Source organism: Oryctolagus cuniculus, chromosome 12 (assembly GCF_964237555.1).
Source record: "Oryctolagus cuniculus chromosome 12, mOryCun1.1, whole genome shotgun sequence".
In the NCBI taxonomy this organism is placed as follows: domain Eukaryota; kingdom Metazoa; phylum Chordata; class Mammalia; order Lagomorpha; family Leporidae; genus Oryctolagus; species Oryctolagus cuniculus.
Window position 1 is genome coordinate 89,211,455 of NC_091443.1, and position 18,742 is coordinate 89,230,196.

Here is an 18,742-nt window from a genome sequence, read left to right on the forward strand (position 1 = left end):
GGAGATGCAGCAAAGACCTGGGACACACGGGGGACATGGGGACACAAAGACTGGGCAAACACAGCACCTCAGGGAGAGGAGACCCCGCCCTCGCCCTCGCTCTGCCCCCTGCTGGCTGAGTGAGCCGGGTGAGCGGCCAACTCTCCCAGCCTCGGACGCCGCCTCTGCAACTCACCAGAAAGAACCAGAGGAGGAGCTGAGCCGCCCCGCACAGAGCATCCGTCCGCGTTTCAGGAGACAGAAATGCTCGTGGCCCTGACTTGGCCAATATGCTGTGTACACGCATCCAAGGGTCACGGCGCACCCCATGAACACAGGCAATTCTTATATGGCAAAAATAAATAAATAAATAAAGCAAAAGGAAACCAACTTTGCAGGCTTGTTGCAGGCTGAGCTAAAGAACTGCTAAAACCTTCCTAAGGCCCTGTCCAGTACAGAGCAGGCATTCGTTAGATGCAGCTCTTCCTCCCAAGTGAGGTTAAAGGGGGAAAATGGTGACGACGCACTGATTTTTCAGGCGTTCAATCTATCGCGATGATTTATTAATTCGATAAGTGCTCACTGGAGCACCACGGCTTACTGGAGAATACCAAGGTCCCGCGCCAGCCCATCGGGACCCCAGTGGTCCAATCAGGAGGAGGAGCCCCTGCCCCCCAACAGAACGCTGAGTCATGACACCGGCAGCGCATTGTTAATTCCTGAATCTGTGGCGTAGGCAAGAATGGCCACGGAGGCTGGGGGGGGGGGGGGGTGGACCAGATCGATGCTCCCAGATCACCGGGGGCTGCAGCGGTCAGGGAAGGTCTGATGAGGAGGCAGCTCTGACAATGGCCTTGAAGGCAAGGGAGGTGTGGGTTAGAGACCGGGAGGACCAGACCCTGGTGGGGAGGCTGGGATGTGGGCAGGCAGTGCCAACATTCAAACATCTGACGAGTCTGGGCTTCATCCAGCGAGAACTACAGGGAAAATAATCTAAGGTAATGAGTTTTAAAAAAAATGGCCGGCGCCACGGCTCACTAGGCTAATCCTCCGCCTTGCAGCGCCGGCACACCGGGTTCTAGTCCCGGTTGGGGCGCCGGATTCTGTCCCGGTTGCCCCTCTTCCAGGCCAGCTCTCTGCTGTGGCCCGGGAGTGCAGTGGAGGATGGCCCAAGTGCTTGGGCCCTGCACCCCGTGGGAGACCAGGAGAAGCAACTGGCTCCTGCTATCGGATCAGCGCGGTGCGCCGGCCGCGGCGGCCATTGGAGGGTGAACCAACGGCAAAGGAAGACCTTTCTCTCTGTCTCTCTCTCACTGTCCACTCTGCCTGTCAAAAAAATAAATAAATAATAAATGCAGGTTCTCGGGTAACTTTGTGGGAGTGTGCTCTGGTACTGGAACATGGCACCCAGAGCAACCCGCTGGGTTCACAGCCATGGCTCCTGCACCCATTGCCACCTGTACACTGGAATTTACGAAGACCACTCTACGGACAGAGCCCCCAGAGGCTGCTCTGAAGACCTGTGTCCCCACAGACAGCACGGCCTAAGGATGGCGGAGGAGGACGCGAGCACCATGGGGGTGGGGGTGGGGCCTGAACAAAGGACCCCCCAGGCTGGAAAGAAAGAGAAGACCCACCAGGAACCGTAAGGAAGACCAGGTGGACACATCATGGAAGGAGAGTGTGGGGTAGGGCGGGGACACGTGGAAGGTGTTGCTGTGGTTTTGTGAGCCACCCGCAACAAAAGCAAAGAACCCGGAAGGGGTAAGAGATGGGAAGGTCAGTCTTCCGTGAGGCACAGGGACCGCAGAAGGCGGCCGGGCACGCGAACACCAGCCGTGCTGCTAGCTCAGCAGTGCTCTGACAGGTGGAGAGGGGTCGGGCTGCTCGCACGGGCATCGGGCCCGGGAGACCGCTGCGGCCTGCCTCCCAGAATCACGATGGTCACTACGGGTATATTACGGCTGCCTATCAAAGCCATTGTAATTATAGAGATAAGAGCTCTTGGCCTGGTGGTCTGATTTTACCACCAAGAACACTAAAAGGCAGAAGGAGCTTAAAACAACCCAAAATGGTGGTGTTCATTGCACCTTGAACCACCTCCTCCAGGAAGCGTTCCCTGCCATGTTCATTCTCTGATGGCTGGCCTACGAAGCATAAGTATTCATTCTCTGATTCTTTCTCCAATTCTCTGATGACCTACATGGCCTAGTCTACACAGGTCTCCTATACTCTATCACAATCTGACATCAGGTACCAATCTTCAAATCAGCTCTGTTTCTCTTTGCCAATCAAGTCTGATTCTTGAGCTACCTCAGGTACGTCTTCCTAATAAATGCCATTGTACGGATGACTACGCTGAGGCACCAGAGGTGAAACACTTTGCCCAAGGTCACAAGGCTTAAAAAGGAGTGAGAATTCAAACCCAGCTCGTGAACTGTATACTAGGCACTGTTGGTTGTTTTCTCCTTTTCAAAAGCACCTTAGGGACTGGTGCTGTGGCGTAGTGGGTAAAGCTGCCACCTGCAGCGCCATCATCCCATATGGGCGCCGGTTCAAGTCCCAGCTGCTCCACTTCTGATCCAGCTCTCTGCTATGGCCTGGGAAAGCATAGAAAATGGTCCAGGTCCTTGGGCCCCTGCACCCGCATGGGAGACCTGGGAGAAGCTCCTGGCTTCTGGCTTCGGATTGGTGCAGTTCTGGCCATTGCATCTATCTGGGGAGTGAACCAGCGGATGCAAGACCTCTCTCTCTCTCTCTCTCTCTCTCTCTCTCTGCCTCTGCCTCTCTGGGTAAATCTGCCTTTCAAATAAATAAACCAATCTTAAAAAAAAAAAAAAAAAAGGCAGCTTAAACTTGTTCCTCTCTGAGGCCCGATACACAAATGAAGATTATTCTAGGGCTGGAGCTGTGGCCCAGCAGGTTAAGTTGCTGCCTGCCACGCCAGCATCCCGTATGGGCACTGATTTGAGTCCCTGCTGCTCCACTTCTGATCCAGCTCTCTGCTATGGCTTGGGATAGCAGCAGATGAACCAGGTGCTTGGGCCCCTGAACCCACGTGGGAGACCTGGAAGAAGCTCCTGGCTCCTGGCTTCAGCTTGGCCCAGTCTTGCAGTTGCCATGTGGGGAGTGAACCAGCAGATGGAAGATCTCTCTCTGCCTCTCTGTAACTCTGCCTTTCAAATAAATAAATAAATCTTTAAAAAGAGATTGTTCTGGGTCAATTACGATAGCCTCCATCCCGTGCCTGTGGTCGGTTCAGGCACGACACAGCGGGGCAGGGACACTGAGGGGCTTCTGGAAAACCTCCCCTCCTGCCCTGTCTACTGTGCACCTGCTCATGCAGGGGGTGACACCCGGAACTGTGGCAGCCATCTGGTCACCTTGAGAACAAGGAACGATTAAAAAATCTGGGTCTTGGATGATGCTGATCCTTGAGCCACAGAGAGAGCCACTGGGGGCAGACACGGCTCAGGCCTCCTGCCGTGGCAGACGCTAAAGGTCTTACTGTTTCAGCCAGCTGAGTTCAGGTTTGCTGGGAATTCCCGTGTTGAGTGCCACCGCAGACAACGGCTCTTGTCCCTGCAGACACCTGAGGCACCATCACGGGAGACACACGAGACGCACGGTCCTGGCCCTGCCCTCATGGTGCCCATCCTGATACTGAAGTGTCCAAGAGGTTTGCTCAATCTGCGCTTGATGAATTGAACCCCGCCCCGCCCCCGTGCAGTCCAGCTGTAGGAGAATTTCCCTGGAGGCATCCTCTCTCCTTAGCTCAGCCGCACTGATTAACTCAACATCTCAGCCTCATTTTTTAGAAAAGTTATTAATTTTTGTCTATTTGAAAAGCTGGGGGAGACAGAGAGAGAGAGAGAGAGAATCTTCGATCCACTGGTTCACTCCCAAAATGCCCACGACAGCCAAGGTGCAGCCAGAACAAAGCCAGGAGCTCAGAATTCCATTGCCCAGGAGGGTGGCAGGGCAGCAGGTACTTGAGCCATCACCTGCTGCCTCCCAGGGTGCATTAGCAAGAAGCTGGGTGGGAAGCAGAGGAGCCAGGACTCAACCCAGCACTCCAGGACGGGGTGCAGGAGCCGCAAGCAGCAGTTCCCCCCGGCTGCACCACGGCACCTGCCTGTTTCACACCTCACCGTGGTCTGGACATTGCCGACCACGTCCTAACCATCATCCTCCCCCACCCACAGAGCTCCAGCTGAAGCCAAGGTACTTGAGCTCAGGCCCGGAGAGACTGTCAGCAAAATCCGCATTCCTAAATATTTGTTCTTTGAAATGTCTTTCTCAATTAGAGCTCACCCAAATGTTTGAGAGTCAGGCTGAATTCCAACTTCCTGCTCCAAAACAGACATGTTGAGCCTGCATAATTACTGCAGCCAGCTTTATTTGCTATAAAAACATGGATTTTTGCTCCTTCACGACTGTAAAATAATCGATAAATAGAATCCAGATGAAAAACGCCGGTGTTTAGGAGAACAAGTCTTTTATGATTCTTTTCTTTGGGGCCTAATTAATGCATTGGGGATAAAGCACCAGGCTCTGCTTCTTCAAGCAGCTCCAACTCTCCTTGTCCCACTCCGGACAGCCGCACAGGTGAGACAGACAGCCGGAGGTTCAAAGCATTTGAAAATGCGCAGCAAACCGATGTGAGCAGTGCACCTGCCCCGGCCTCTCCGTTCACAGCCGTGGCTCCATTTCTTTTTTCCCCTCCCCCCTAAGCACACATGGGGCCCCGTTGCTGTCAGAGAAAACACAGGTAGTGCCATTAGCAGATGAAGCCACCTCTCCGCCTCTCTCTCTCTCTCTCTCTAAATGAGGAAGACACGTCTTTCTGGACAATGACCCCCCGGGCCATGAAGGTTTCATGAAGGGCCCTCCGAGTGGATGACACCTTTCCCATTATGACACTGCGGTAATAAACCCCCACAGAGCCACGGGGCATGGAGTCGAGACCAACACAGGACACCTATTTATTCCCTAATTATATTGCGATCCATTCTCCAGCCGTGTGTGTGTGTGTGTGTGTGTGCTGATGAAGATAAAATATTCTTTTAATTCTCCAGCCTCCCGGGGGGTGAGGGGGAGGGGGCTGTGCACAGGCAGGTCCTAGGAGTTCTCAGAGCTAAATCACCGCCTTCCTCGCAGGCTCCCTGCCCCCTCGCATAAACTTAAGAAAAATCACTCACTTTCCGTGGTTCTACCACACTGGCTCTCAACGTGCCGTCCCTGAGCCAAGGGCATCAGTGTCACCTGCGAGCTTGCTAGAAATGCCAAGTCCTGGACCCACTCCAGCTCCCCCTGCGTCAGAAACTCTGGGGCGAGCCCCAGGAACCTGTGCTTTTATCAACCCTCCAGGCTGCAGCCTGAAAACCAATTGTCCACAAACCAGGAAGAGAGGAGCGTCATTTTACACTGACTCAGACATCGGGGACACCCGGATTCTATGGAGGCTGGGCCCCTCGTCCTACACAACTGCCCCCTTGTGCCCCTTTGGGGCTCCATTTGCCCATCTGTACAATGGGGCCCCAGAGCTTGCCAAGCAGCCGCAGCAGCCAGGATTTCAGAGGTGCCCGGTTACCTGGCACCAGTCTCTATGGATACCTAGCAAGATCACTGTTGCCACCTCTCGCCGTACACCAGCTGGTGGACGTACTCCAGAGCAGCCCTCCAGTGCCACGTCTAAGGTCAACGGTGCTGCTGCCAAGCTACCCCTGGCAACCAGGAGCCGGCGTCACAGAAGCCCGCAGGACCTTTGGATCTCACAGCCAGCGGCCTCAGACCTTAGCACCCTGAGCCGTGAGCCCCTCGAGGGGAGGCTGGGGGCTCTCTTGGCTATACTGGCCCCACTGGGCACTGGGCACTGCTTCAGACACCCTCTCTGCACGTGTGCCTTGCCTCTGGACTAGTCTGGCAGCTGTGCAGACCGCAGACTGGCTGCGGAGGGAGATACGGGCCCTCCCTGTGTGTTGTGCATGGCTGCAATCCCAGGGCCCAGACCAGTGCCCAGCGGAAGGTACAAGTTCAGGAACTATCTGCTGACCAAAGGCTCCTAGCACAGTTAATGTCCCAGCCCACAGTGAGTCCTCAGCACCCAGGAGCCAAATTCTAAAAATTAATATGTGGAAGGGACAAAGAAGCGATTGGGAATCAGTGAGAAGCAAGGAAAGAAGGAAAACCCAGCGAATTTCCTGCTGGCGCCACAGCCCTTAGCTCATGGGCTTTGTCCTCCACCTAGACCTGGGAGGGGGGGAGCTTGGCCCTCCCAGCTGCCCCGGCACTTCTCACTCAAAGTCCAAGTTCTTGCCAGTACCCCAAAGCCTTGAGGGTCCCCGCCTCCCTCTGCACTCACCCCCAACCCTCCCTCTGCACCTGGAAATCAGCACAAGGCTCAGATGCAGATCCTACCGTCTCCAGGGGCCATTCCTAACCCCAGCCCTCCAGAAGTGGTCTCACCCCGAGCACCAGCACGCGGCCGGCACTCACTCCCTGGTCAGGAAACGGCGGCTGCTCTCACCATGCTGCACACCATGCGGCTGAGCCTCCGGGCTCCAGCACAGCCACAGCAGAGGCATGCGACAAACTGTCACACTGGGATTTATCCCAGGTGATGCTCAGGGCACAGCACCTAGCCAAGGAAGCCGGGGACTACTCCCCTGCCTCTAACCTCACCCACACCCACAGGCAAGCCACGCCAGGGTGTACGGCAGCCTAACCAGAGACACCCGTCCTGGGCTAAGAAAGCGGTGGAGTTAGGGGCCCGCTGCTCAAAGGCCGTGAACTTGGAGTCATGCTTTAATTCCCTTCCTCCTCTGACCAGCTCCGAGCGAATCCTCTCACTTCGCTCCTCTGTGAGATGGGAGGCGGACGTGAAGGCTGCAGTGGTGGAGTTGGAAACCTTGCGGCTTAAACACAGCGGAGCAAGGGAGCGCGCTGGAACCAGGTGCGCGGCGTGCGGCAGGGAAAATCGGCCGAAGGCGCAGAGGATGGAGCCCCGCAGGTGGTGCGCTCAACGCCCCGGGGCGCCCAGCCCGAGCTCCCGAGAGCAGGGCCAAGGGACCCCCCTCCGCGAAGTCCCCGGCTTTCAGCCTCACTGGACCTGGCCTAAAGCTCTCCCGACAGCTCTCCAACAAAGAGGGCTGCGAGCCCGGGGCTCTGCGCGGCCGGAGAAGCCGCCAGAGCCAACGACTCCTGCCTCTGGAACTCCGGGGCAGCCAGCGAACCGGCGCCCCCCGCAGGTCCGGATCGCGTGGCCGGCGGCCGCCGCGCGCCGCCACCTGGCGGGACAGGAACCCCGGCTTGCCCGCCACAGGGCGGCGGGAGGACCCTCGCCGGAGCGGGCGGAGATGGCCCGGATCCCGGAACACCACGAAGTCCTCCTCCAGCCTGCCCGAGGCCCCGCTGCGTCCGCTCGAGGGGGACGGAGAGTGGGAAGTCCGAGCCGGAGCCACGTGGGTATTTCTCCCGCAAACAGGAACACCCCCCCCCCCCCCCCCCGCGAAGGGAAGCGGCTCGGCTCACCGCGCGGGCTGGGGTCGGATCCTGAGACGCGGCCTCCGTGAGACGGAGCCCGGGAGTCCGAGACCGGGGAAAGCAGCCGGAGCCCGGGGGCTCCGGGAACGGCCACGCCGAAGCTCCGCGGGGGTGATGGCTCCGTCCCAGTCACGCACCTGGGCGCCCTCGAGGAACGATTTTGGCCTGTTTGTAAGTCGTACGTTTAACAAATTAGGAACATCGTCCAAGCCCAGGAAGGAGGAGCTGCTCTCGGCCGTTCCAAGGGACCACAGCGATCGCCCGGAACCGCGGGCCGCGGCCAGGCGAGAAGTTGGGAACTTCGGGACCGCGCTCCAGGCGCGCACCGGGAGCGACTCGCTTCGCGTTTAACTTTGGGAGCCAGGGTCGCTGCCAGGGGCAGCAGGGTCGTCCGGGGAGCCGGCCCACGGCGCTGTTGGGTGTCCTAGGCTTTCCCCATTAAAGAGTCGGGGCAACGGGATAAGAAAGAAACCAAGTGGATTCGGTTCCGCGCTCCCCAAAAGCGAAAGCGCTCTTGGCACCTGCTGGGGCGAGGCGCACCGCGGGCTCAGCGGAGAGCAGCCGGCGTCCCTGCAGGGCGTACGACCGCGCACCTCGGGCAGCCCACGGGCGGGAGTCCCCAGACTGCCGGGGAAGAGCCGGCGCCTTCCCGGGACACCCGCGCCGCGGCTCTCGGGTCTTCGCCCGCACGTGGAGGCGCCGCAGACGCTGCGTCCAGACTGCGGCCGGAGGGACCGCGCCTGCCCTCGCCGGGGCGCCCCACGTCCTGCCCGGACCCCCTGCCGGGCGCTCACCTTCTCCCCGCCGACCAAACTCGGCTCCGGCAGCCTGGACCCCGGCAGGGCAGCCGGGGCTCCGTGGAGCTAGCGGAAAGTTAGTGGCGGGGCTTCAAAGCCCCCTCCCCCGGCTTCGGAACCCCCCCAGCCTCCGCATCCTCGCCGACCGCACCCAGCCACCTACCTGCTCCGACAGCCGGCCCCGGGCTGGGCTGGCCCGGCGCGCAGTCCTGTCCTCCGGAGCCCGAGCCGCGCCCGATCGCTGGGCCGGGAGCCGGAGCGGCGAGCAGCCCGGAGCCGGGCGGCGTGCGGCGGGCTCGGCGAGCGAGTGAGCGAGCGAGTGGTGCTGGAGCCGCGGCGCTGCTGCTGCCGAGCCACCCCCACCGGCTCGGCCCAGTCCCTCCCCTCCCCTCCCCTCCCCCCGCCCGCGGCTCCCCCTCCCTCGCTCGCTCGCTCGCTCGTTCTCCCTCCCTCTCTCCCTCTCCTAGACCCTGCCTGCTCGCCGCGCGCGCTCTTCCCTCTCTTCCAGCCGCTGCCCAGCTCGCCTCTGGATTCCTTCCCCGGGATCCGGCCGCTCCCAGCTTCCCCCCTCACCGCCCCTTCGCCCCCCGCCCCATCTTTTCCGTTCTTTTGCTGGTTCCTCGCCACCCCTCTTTTCCCGGTCGTCCTATTTTCTCCTCCTTTTAACCTCTGGCGTCCCTACTCCTCCTGTCCCTCCCAGCCGATCGGGGCGGCCTGCGCGCCTCCTCTCCCCCAGCTCCGGGTGGCCTAGGGGGCCAGAGGCGCCCCCCCAGGCCGTGCCCGGAACCGGCCAGGGTTGGGGTCTGGAACTCACTAGCGGGGCTCTAGAAACGTCCGGGGCTGGGCAGCGGCGAGGGGAGCGAAGCACAGCGCTCAGAAAGTGGGGTCCCGGGACCCCGCCGGCTGCGCTGAAGAACGGGGAAACTGAGGCTCCGCGAGGACCCGGAACTCTCCCGACCTCGACCACCTCCGAGAGGCCGGGACTGCCCCGCCGGCCTCGCTGCTGCCCCTGCGCTCCAGCCCCCAGACCTCTGGAGGGACCCTCCCGCTGCGGCTGCTGCCACGGCCTCGGGGCGGCCGAGTCTGGCGGAGGCAGGCCTGGCTCCGGGACCCCCGTGCCCGCTCTGTCCGCTCCTGGGGTGGGAGTGGCAGCGACGTCCACGGGTTCCCTGTGCTGCCTGATCTGAAGCAGGCGCGGGGAGGCCCAGGCTGGGGACAAGGTGGCTGCACACCTTTCCGAAAAGGGATTCTGCGAACAGCGCGGCGGAGGGGCTGGGGCTGCGGGAGCCGCGTGTGAGCCGCTCTGAGGCAGGCCGCCGGCGGTGGACACACCCCTGGCCCCTTGCCCGCGAGCCTGTCCTGGCGCAACCCCATTTCAGCCCCGCAAGGTCCAGGGAAGAGCTGTAGGGTCGCCCTGGGCCCCACCGGGCTGCCAGCTCCTTCCCCGGGCACTGGCAAAACTCCTCCTCTCCTCGCCTCCGGATATCAACTCCAGTGACTAAAGCTAGGCTGGGGCCTCTTGCTCACATCACAAAATCAGAATCCTGGGCCTGGTTGGGACTGGGGTGAGGAACTTAAGATGCAAAATTTAAGGAGGCGCCACTCCCAGGCTTGTACAAGTGTGGGGCTGGCGCCTAAGAGTGAGTGCCTCCTTAAATTCTGCCCCTCAGGTGTCTCCCTGCCTCGCTGGAGTCCAGGGCCTGTGCACCAGAGTCTTGGGGCTCCACCAGCTGTCTGCCCTTGGCCTGGCCCCTCTCTGGCTTCCATTTGCCCTACCTGGCTGCAAACAGATGGGTCACAGGTGCCCCAGTTTGTGGCTATCATGATTGCCCAGTTTGTAGGACTGCCGGTCACCTTCCAGTCCTGACGCAAGAACAGTCACTTAACCTCTCCATCCTCAGTTTCCCCATCAGTGAAACGGGACTGCTAACAGTACTATAAGCCCTGTGAGGATTAGACCCAACACTGCCGCGCACCCCAGCACCTGCACACCATACCGTTTCACCCCTCCTAGCAGCCCCTGTTGGACAAGGCAAGTTAGCATAGATCTTCTCAACTTCACACTCCCCGGGGTTGTGGGTCCCAGTTCCTGCCACGCCTCGCGCTCTGATCCCCAGGAGACAGCCCTCTATTTCTAAATCTCCAACTCCAGCCTGACAGGTGGGGGGAGGTGGACAGGTCTGTCTAGGTAACCAATCCCACCCCAGCTCAATAAGAAATGCAACCTCCTCCACCCCACCCCAGCCCCGCCCCAACTCGCACAATGCCAGGACTGCATTGTGTGGCTGATGGCTGCTGGGCCTGGGATCGCCTGGTTTCCTGCCATGTTCTAAAAAGCCATGCGGATCTATAAAGCTGCACCTTTCCACCCGGATGGCAGGCTTCCAAGGACACTGTCCCAGCAGAGCCAGAAGCACTTTTAGCAAACAGTTCCAAGGGTCAGCCCGGTGTCTTGCTGGGACCCCATGGCCCATCATCCTTTGCCAGTGCCCAAGAACCTCCTGATGGGAAACGCATCCCACTGCGGCTCACCCCAGGTGCCGCAAGGTGACTTCGGATGGTATTGCGTCTAAAGCTGGGCTACTCAACTGAGAGCATGGTCTGAGATAAAAATGCACTGCTTTGAGCTGTAAATTCTACTGTCAAAAGGGGGCCAGTGCTGTGGTGTAGCAGGTAAAGCCACCACCTGCAGTGCCAGTATCCCCACAGGCACCAATTCGAGACCCAGCTGTTCCACTTCCCATCCAGCTCTCTGCTACGGCCTGGGAAAGCAGTAGAAGATGGCCCAAATCCTTGAGCCCCTGCACCCATTTGGGAGACCCCGAGGAAGCTCCTGGCTCCTGGCTTCGGATCAGCACAGCTCTTGCCATTGCAGCCAACTGGGGAGTGAACCAGTGGATGAAAGACCTCTCTCTCTGCCTTTCTGTCTTCTTTTTATTTATTTGAAAGACAGAGTTACATAGAGAGGAGAGGCAGAGAGAGAGAGAGAGGTATTCCACCCTCTGGCTCACTCTCCAGTTGGCCACAATGGCCGGAGATATGCCGATCCAAAGCCAGGATCCAGGAGTTTCTTCTAGGTCTCCCATGTGGGTTCAGGGGTCCAAGGACTTGGGCCATCTTCTACTGCTTTCCCAGGCGATAGCAGAGAGCTGGATGGGAAGTGGAGCAGCTGGGTCTCAAACCGGCACCTATATGGGATGCCAACGCTTCAGGCCAGGGCATTAACCCACTGTGCCACAGCACCATCCCTACTCTGCCTTTCAAATAAATAACTAAATCTTTTTTTTTTTTTTTTTTTTGACAGGCAGAGTGGACAGTGAGAGAGAGAGACAGAGAGAAATGTCTTCCTTTGCCGTTGGTTCACCCTCCAATGGCTGCTGCGGCCAGCGCATCACGCTGATCCGAAGCCAGGAGCCAGGTACTTCTCCTGGTCTCCCATGCGGGTGCAGGGCCCAAGCACTTGGGCCATCCTCCACTGCACTCCCAGGCCACAGCAGAGAGCTGGACTGGAAGAAGAGCAACCGGGACAGAATCCAGTGCCCCAACTGGGATTAGAACCCGGTGTGCCGGCACCGCAAGGCGGAGGATTAGCCTATTGAACCGCAGCGCCGGCTAAATAACTAAATCTTTAAAAGAAAAAAAGGGCTGACACTCTGGGGCAGCACAGCAGGTGGAGTGGCTGCTTGCAATGCCTGTACGCAGTATTCAAGACCCCACTGCCCTGCTCACGCACCTGGGAAGGCAGCAGATGATAACAGTTCAAGTGCTTGGGCCCCTGCCACCCACATGGGAGACCAGAATGGAGTTCCTGCCTCCTGCTTCAGTCTGGCCCACTCCTGGCTACTGTGGCCATTTGGGTAGTGAACCAGCAGATGGAAGATTCTCTCTCTCCCTACCCCTCTCTCTCTCTCTCCCCCTCCCCCGTGTGCATGTATGTGTGTGTGTGTGTGTAATTTTGCCTTTCAAATAAATAAATAAATCATTAAAATCACATTGTAGGGGGCCAGTGCTGTGGTGCAGTGGGCTAAGCTTCTGCTTATGGCACCAGCATCCCATATGGGCGCCGGTTCTAGTCCCGGCTGTTCCACTTCCGATCCAGCTCTCTGCTGTGGCCTGGGAAAGCAGTAGAAGATGGCCCAAGCGCTTGGGCCTTGCACCCATGTGGGAGACCAGGAAGAGGCTCCTGGCTCCTGGCTTTGGATCAGCGCAGCTCTGGCCATTGTGGTCAATTGGGGAGTGAACTAGCAGATGGAAGACCCCTCTCTATCTCTCTCTCTCTGCCTCTCCTTCTCTCTCTAACTCTGCCTCTGAAATAAATAAATAAAATATTTTTAAAAATCACATTGTGGAAGAATTGACGAAATTACTAAAAAAAAGTTTACACTCTAGCCAGGGCAAGCAGGCAGAACACAGAGCAAGGCGACTGGGAGGAGGGTCCAGGAAGCAGAGTGGCAGTCCCTGGTGCCGTCACTGGGTAGCAAGTCCACGCACCCTCTGCACACTTCAGTCTGGACAGGGCTGGAGGATGAGTAGGCCAAAATTCTGGGGACCATGGCAGGAGATCCTCTTGTTTCCTAGAAATAAATTATGAGGGGCAGGCATTTGGGACGGCAGTAAAGACGCGGCTTGAGATGTGTGCATCTCGCATCAGAGGCGCCCAGCTGGAGTCCCAGCCCTCTGCTTCAGACCAGCTTCCTGCTGGTGCACACCCTGGGAGGTAGCAGACGATGGCTCAAGTAGTCGGGTTCCTGCCAACCCTGTAGAAAACTCAAATTGAGCTCTGAGATCCCGGCTTCCGCCTGGCCCAGCCCTGGCTATTGCACGCATCTGGGGAGTACACCGACAGATGGAAGATCTTCATGTCTCTTTCCATCTCTGCCTTTCAAATAATATAAAAATAAATTTTAAAAACAGTGGTTAAATGGAGCAGGTGTCTGGGATATAAATATTTTTAAAGGAAGAATGAAATCCTCACCAAGACTCAGGCTGCAGGGCCTGCCCGTTTGCCCACCCAGTCTGGGACTGTCCCTTGTTGTCCCTCCCCTCTGCCTTCCCACTGTACCGGGGGAAGCACTGTTCCCTCTCTGTCTTCCGGCAGAGATCCGGCCGCAGCCCCAGGGAGGAACACCCACAGGGCACACCCAAGGATGCCTGCACTCGTGGGAAGACTGGGGAAGTTGCGGGGTCTCTGAAATGCCCGAAGTGCATTGTGACACATTAGCCCGGGGTTGGGCCCACGCTGTGGCATGGCGGGTAAATCCGCCACCTCCGATGCCGGCATCCCACGTGGGTACCAGCTGGTGTCCTGACTGCTCCACTTCCCATCCTGGCCCTGCTGGTGGCCTGGGAAAAGCAGTCGAAGATGGAGGATCTATCTCTCTGTCGCCCTCTCTCTCGGTAACTCTGTAACTGTGACTGTCAGATAAATCTGTTTTTAACAAATCAGTAAGGAGTGTATCTCGCCCCCAGACTCGGAGGCATTTGGGGTCGGCACTGCGACTTACCTACCTTCAGACCTATTATGAAGCCTGGTGTAGACTTTGCTGTGTTAGAAAAATAAAAAGAATATCTACGATTTTTTTTAAGATTTTATTTATTTATTTGAGAGGTAGAGTTACCGATAGAAGGGGAGACAGAGAGAGAGGTCTTCCTTCCGTTGGTTCACTCCCCAAATGGCCGACACAGCAGGAGCTGTGCCAATCCGAAGCCAGGAGCTTCTTCCAGGTCTCCCACGTGGGTGCAGGGGCCCAAGCACTTGGGCCACCTTCTACTGCCTTCCCGGGCCACAGCCGAGAGCTGGATCGAAAGAGGAACAGCCGGGACTAGAACCAGCACCCATATGGGATCCCGGCGCCGCAGGCAGAGGATTAACCTATTGCACCACGGCACTGGCCCCAAAGAATATCTACAATTTAGAAACCTCATTTAAACTTCGCAACAATTCTAACAAGCATTAAAAAAAAGGGGGGGTGCTTTATTTATTTGAAAAGCAGAGTTACAGAGAGACAGGAAGGGAGAGGGGGAAAGAGAGGTCTTCCAATCACTGGTTCACTCTCCAAATGGCCTCAATGGCCAGGGCTTAAAAATAAATGAAGAGGGAGGGAGGTGGAGATTCAGAATAAAGCCCAAATGGAGGGACTCTTTTCATAAGCTTTTTATGAACCTACAACAACCAAAGTCTTGATTAACTTGGTTGCATTTATTAAATGTGTTCAATATTTAATGACTTTGAATATGGATTGAATATTTAATGAGCTGAGATCTATTCATGTATAAAAGTCAGAAACGCCAACTGCTTTGAACTGAGAGTTGAGTTCCGGACTTGCTCTCAGAAGCTGGGCTGCAGATCTCTCCATGCTACGTTTTCATGGATTTATTTCAAGTACAGGTTATCATCCTGACGTGGCACTATTGTTTATTATGATGTCCCCCTACTGTAGCATGTGCAGGTACTTCCAAAAGTTCATAGACAACGGGATGGAAGGAGTGGACGCCTGGCCTAGTGGTTAACACGCTTTTTCTGATACCCCTACCACTTATCAGAGGGCCTGGGTTCAGATCCTGGCTCCACTCCCAATTCCAGCTTCCTGCTGACGCACACCCTGGGAGGCAGCAGGGAACAACTCAAATACTTGGGTCTCTGCCACCTACGTGGGAGACCTGGATTGAGTTCCTGGCTCCTGGCTTCAGCCTGGCCCAGCTCTGGCTGTTGCGGGCATTTAGGGAGTGAACCAGCAGGTGGGAGATTCCTGTCTCTTTCTCTGTAAAACAAAAGTAAAGGAAAAAAAAGGGAAAAATGGAATTTAAATTTTTGTTTTTTTAAGATTTTTAAAATCCATGCATATGAGGGGTTTTCAAAAAGTTCATGGACTATGGATGTTATGAAAAACTAGCGGCCGACGCCGCGGCTCACTTGGCTAATCCTCTGCCTATGGCACCAGCACCCCGGGGTTCTAATCCCAGTCAGGGTGCTGGTTCTGTCCCGGTTGCTCCTCTTCCACTCTTCCAGTCCATCTCTCTGCTGTGGCCTGGGAGTGCAGTGGAGGATGGCCCAGGTGCTTGGGCCCTGCACCTGCATGGGAGACCAGGAGGAAGCACCTGGCTCCTGGCTTTGGGCGCGCCAGCCGCAACGCACCGGCTGTAGCAGCCACTTGGGGGGTTAACCAACTGAAAAAGGAAGACCTTTCTCTCTGTCTGTCTGTCTCTCTCTCCCTGTCTCACTCTGCCTGTCAAAAAAAAAACCAACTGCAGTAGGCTAATCCTCCGCCTAGCGGCGCCGGCACACCGGGTTCTAGTCCCGGTCGGGGCGCCGGATTCTGTCCCGGTTGCCCCTCTTCCAGGCCAGCTCTCTGCTGTGGCCAGGGAGTGCAGTGGAGGATGGCCCAGGTGCTTGGGCCCTGCACCCCATGGGAGACCAGGAAAAGCACCTGGCTCCTGGCTCCTGCCATTGGATCAGCGCGGTGTGCCAGCCGCAGCGCGCCTCCGCGGCGGCCATTGGAGGGTGAACCAACAGCAAAGGAAGACCTTTCTCTCTGTCTCTCTCTCTCACTGTCCACTCTGCCTGTCAAAAAAAAAAAAAAAAAACAACAACAACAACAACAACTGGGGCGGGTGTTGTAGCACAGCAGGTAAGCCGCAGTCTGCAATGCCAGCATCCCACATTGGAGTGCTCACTCACATCCCAGCCGCTCCACTTCCCATCCAGCTCCCTACTAACGCACCTGGAAAGGAGCAGAAGACGGCCCAAGCGCTTGGGCCCCTTGCAGCCCATGTAGGAGATCAGATGGAGTTACTGGTTCCTGGCTTTGGCCTAGCTCAGCCCTGGCCATTGTGGGCATTTGGGGAGTGAACCAGCAGATAGAAGATGTCTCTTTCTCTGTCCCCTCCCACCACTCCCCCACACACACCTCCTGGCACTCTGCCTTTCAAATAAACAAAATAGGGGCTGATGCTGTGACATAGTGGGTGAAGCCACTGCCTGTGAAAGCAGCATCCCATACTGGTGACGGTTCAAGTCCCTGCTGCTCCTCTTCTGATCCAGCTTTCTGCTAACGCACCTGGGAAATAGTGGAGGATGGCCCAAGTCCTTGGGACCCTGCACCCTCATGGGAGACCTGGATGAAGCTCCTGGCTCCTACTTTCAGTCTGGCCCAGCCCTAACCATTGCAGCCATTTGGGGAGTGAACCAGCACATGGAAGATCTCTCCCTCTCTCTTTCCATCTCCCTCTGTAACTGTGCTTTTCAAATACATTTTTAAAATAAAGAAGTTTTCAAATAATTAAAATAAATCTTAAAAATGCATGGATTTTTAAATTTTTGCACCAAAATAAACTTACCTTTCTATTCCAATTTCCATGAACTTTTTTTCCAAAGCTTTTTTTTTAATTTATTTGAAAGGCAGATTTACACAGAGAGGTAGAGGCAGAGAGCAAGAGAGGTTTTCCATCCACTGGTTCACTCCCCAAAAGGTCTCAATGGTCAAAGCTGTGCCAATCCGAAGCCAGGAACCAGGAGCTCCTTCTGGGTCTCCCATGTGGGTGCTTTCCCAGTCCATAGCAGAGAGCTGGATCAGAAGTGGAGCAGCCAGGTCTTGAACAGGAGCCCATATGGGATGCTGGCTTTAGCCACTACGCCACAGCACCGGCCTCTTCCATGAACTTTTGAAGTACTGTCACTGATTATTATGCAGTCCCAGAAAAATGTGGCATTTCCACATTGAATCCAGGCCTCCAGGCAAACTTGGATCAGGACTCTTGGTCTCTTCCTTCCAAATATGATGCTGTGAAATTCACTTTGTTTTAAGCCCTCAGTCCTCCCACAGGTCCAAGATGACCCGGAAGCAATTCACATGTTACAGTCTTGTCCAGGACAGTGTGTCCAAGAAAAGGAACTCTGCACTGTGGTCCGGAGACAAGCAACACGAATTTGAATCATTTTTACAGACAAGAGAAAACTGTATGCAAAACACAGATCTCAGAAGCATGGAGGGGATTCATGAAAGTCATTGCAGGATCGGGGGTTCTAGAAACTGACAAGTGAACTTAACATAGCCATATGTGCAGGCTTCACAGACGCTGACACTATGTATTAATGATGCTCTCTGGCTAATAAATAGTTTTTATGGTTTGTTAGGGGCAAAGTTAAGTCACTGGAAGTAGTCCTTATGCCACAGTAGGCTGCAGCCCAGCAGGATACAAACTGCTTACTCGCAAAAGTCAGCAAATACATTCTTTTTGAAGATTTATTTTTATTATTTGAAAGGCAGAGTCAAGAGAGAAAGGGAGAGACAGAGAGAAAGACCTTCCATCCACTGGTTCACTCCCCAGATGGCCGCAACAGCCAGCGCTGGACCAGGCTGAAGCCAGGAGCCTGGAGCTCCATCCGGCTCTCCCACATGGGAGGCAGGGGTCCAGGCACCTGGGCCATCTCCTGCTGCTTTCCCAGGTGCATTAGCAGGGAGCTGGATCATCAGGGCCTGGAAGCACCACTCTGATATGGGGTGCTGGTGTGGCAGGCGGCAGCTGAACCTGCCCCAGGAAGCAAACACATTCTCTACCAAGAAACTCTTCTTCCTCAGTTTCTGATTTGCTTTGATTTGGGGGCCAAAGCAAATGTAAAGAAATGTGGTGAAAAACAACAGGAATGCTAACAGAACTACTCCACGGGGAGGAGCTAACAGAACTACTCCACGGGGAGGAGCCCTCTGGCGGAACCAGCGTAGCCATTCCTTCCTGGATGCCTGCTTCCATTGCATTTGCAACCAATAATTGGGGCTGAGGGGGGATACCTTACCCACCTTCCCTTCTCCTCATCCGCAATAACCGATCAGCCCCGAGTTGCATCTCTCAGCACATGGCTACCTGCCTGTCCTGAGTGCCCCAATTTTACCTCTGCTGTTCTCAGAAGCTCCATGCATCTCCCATCCTCTTCAAACCTGGGAAGCTCCCGTCTCAGCCTTCAAACTCTGCTCATCACTAAGGCCCCTCACCCTACTTGGTTACCTAGCCAGGTGAGCACTTTTCTTGTTGTACTGGGTTTTTTAGTTTTTGTTGTTGTTGTTTTTTAAGATTTATTTATTGGGGCCAGCATTGTGCCACAATGGGTTGAGCCACTGCCTGTGATCCTGGTATCCTATAGGAGTGCCAGTTGAAGTCTCTGCTGCTCCACTTCTGATCTGGCTCCCTGCTAATGAGCCTGGAAAAGCAATGGAGGATGCTCCAAGTGTGTGGATCCCCATACCCACATGGGAGACCCAGATGAAATTCCTGGCTCCTAGCTTTGGCCTGGCCCAGCCCTGGCCATTGTGACCAGGAAAGAGAGATCTTCCATCTGCTTGTTCACTCCCCAAATGGCCTCAACAGCTGGGACTAGGCCATCCTGTAGCCAGGAGCTTGGAACTCTATCTGGGTCTCCCGCCATG

At 56.3% G+C, this 18,742-nt stretch overlaps 1 protein-coding gene across 17 annotated transcripts in view; it reads right to left on the reverse strand.

The window, feature by feature from the left end:
* Positions 1–8,665, reverse strand: part of MEGF11 (multiple EGF like domains 11) — a 320,058-nt gene extending 311,393 nt beyond the window's left edge. For all 17 annotated transcript variants that reach the window (XR_007910143.2, XR_007910144.2, XR_007910140.2 and 14 more), the window contains exon 1: positions 8,485–8,665. The gene's annotated coding sequence lies outside the window, so the exon portion shown is untranslated. The remainder of the gene's footprint in view (positions 1–8,484) is intronic.
* Between the last annotated feature and the right edge of the window lie 10,077 nt (positions 8,666–18,742).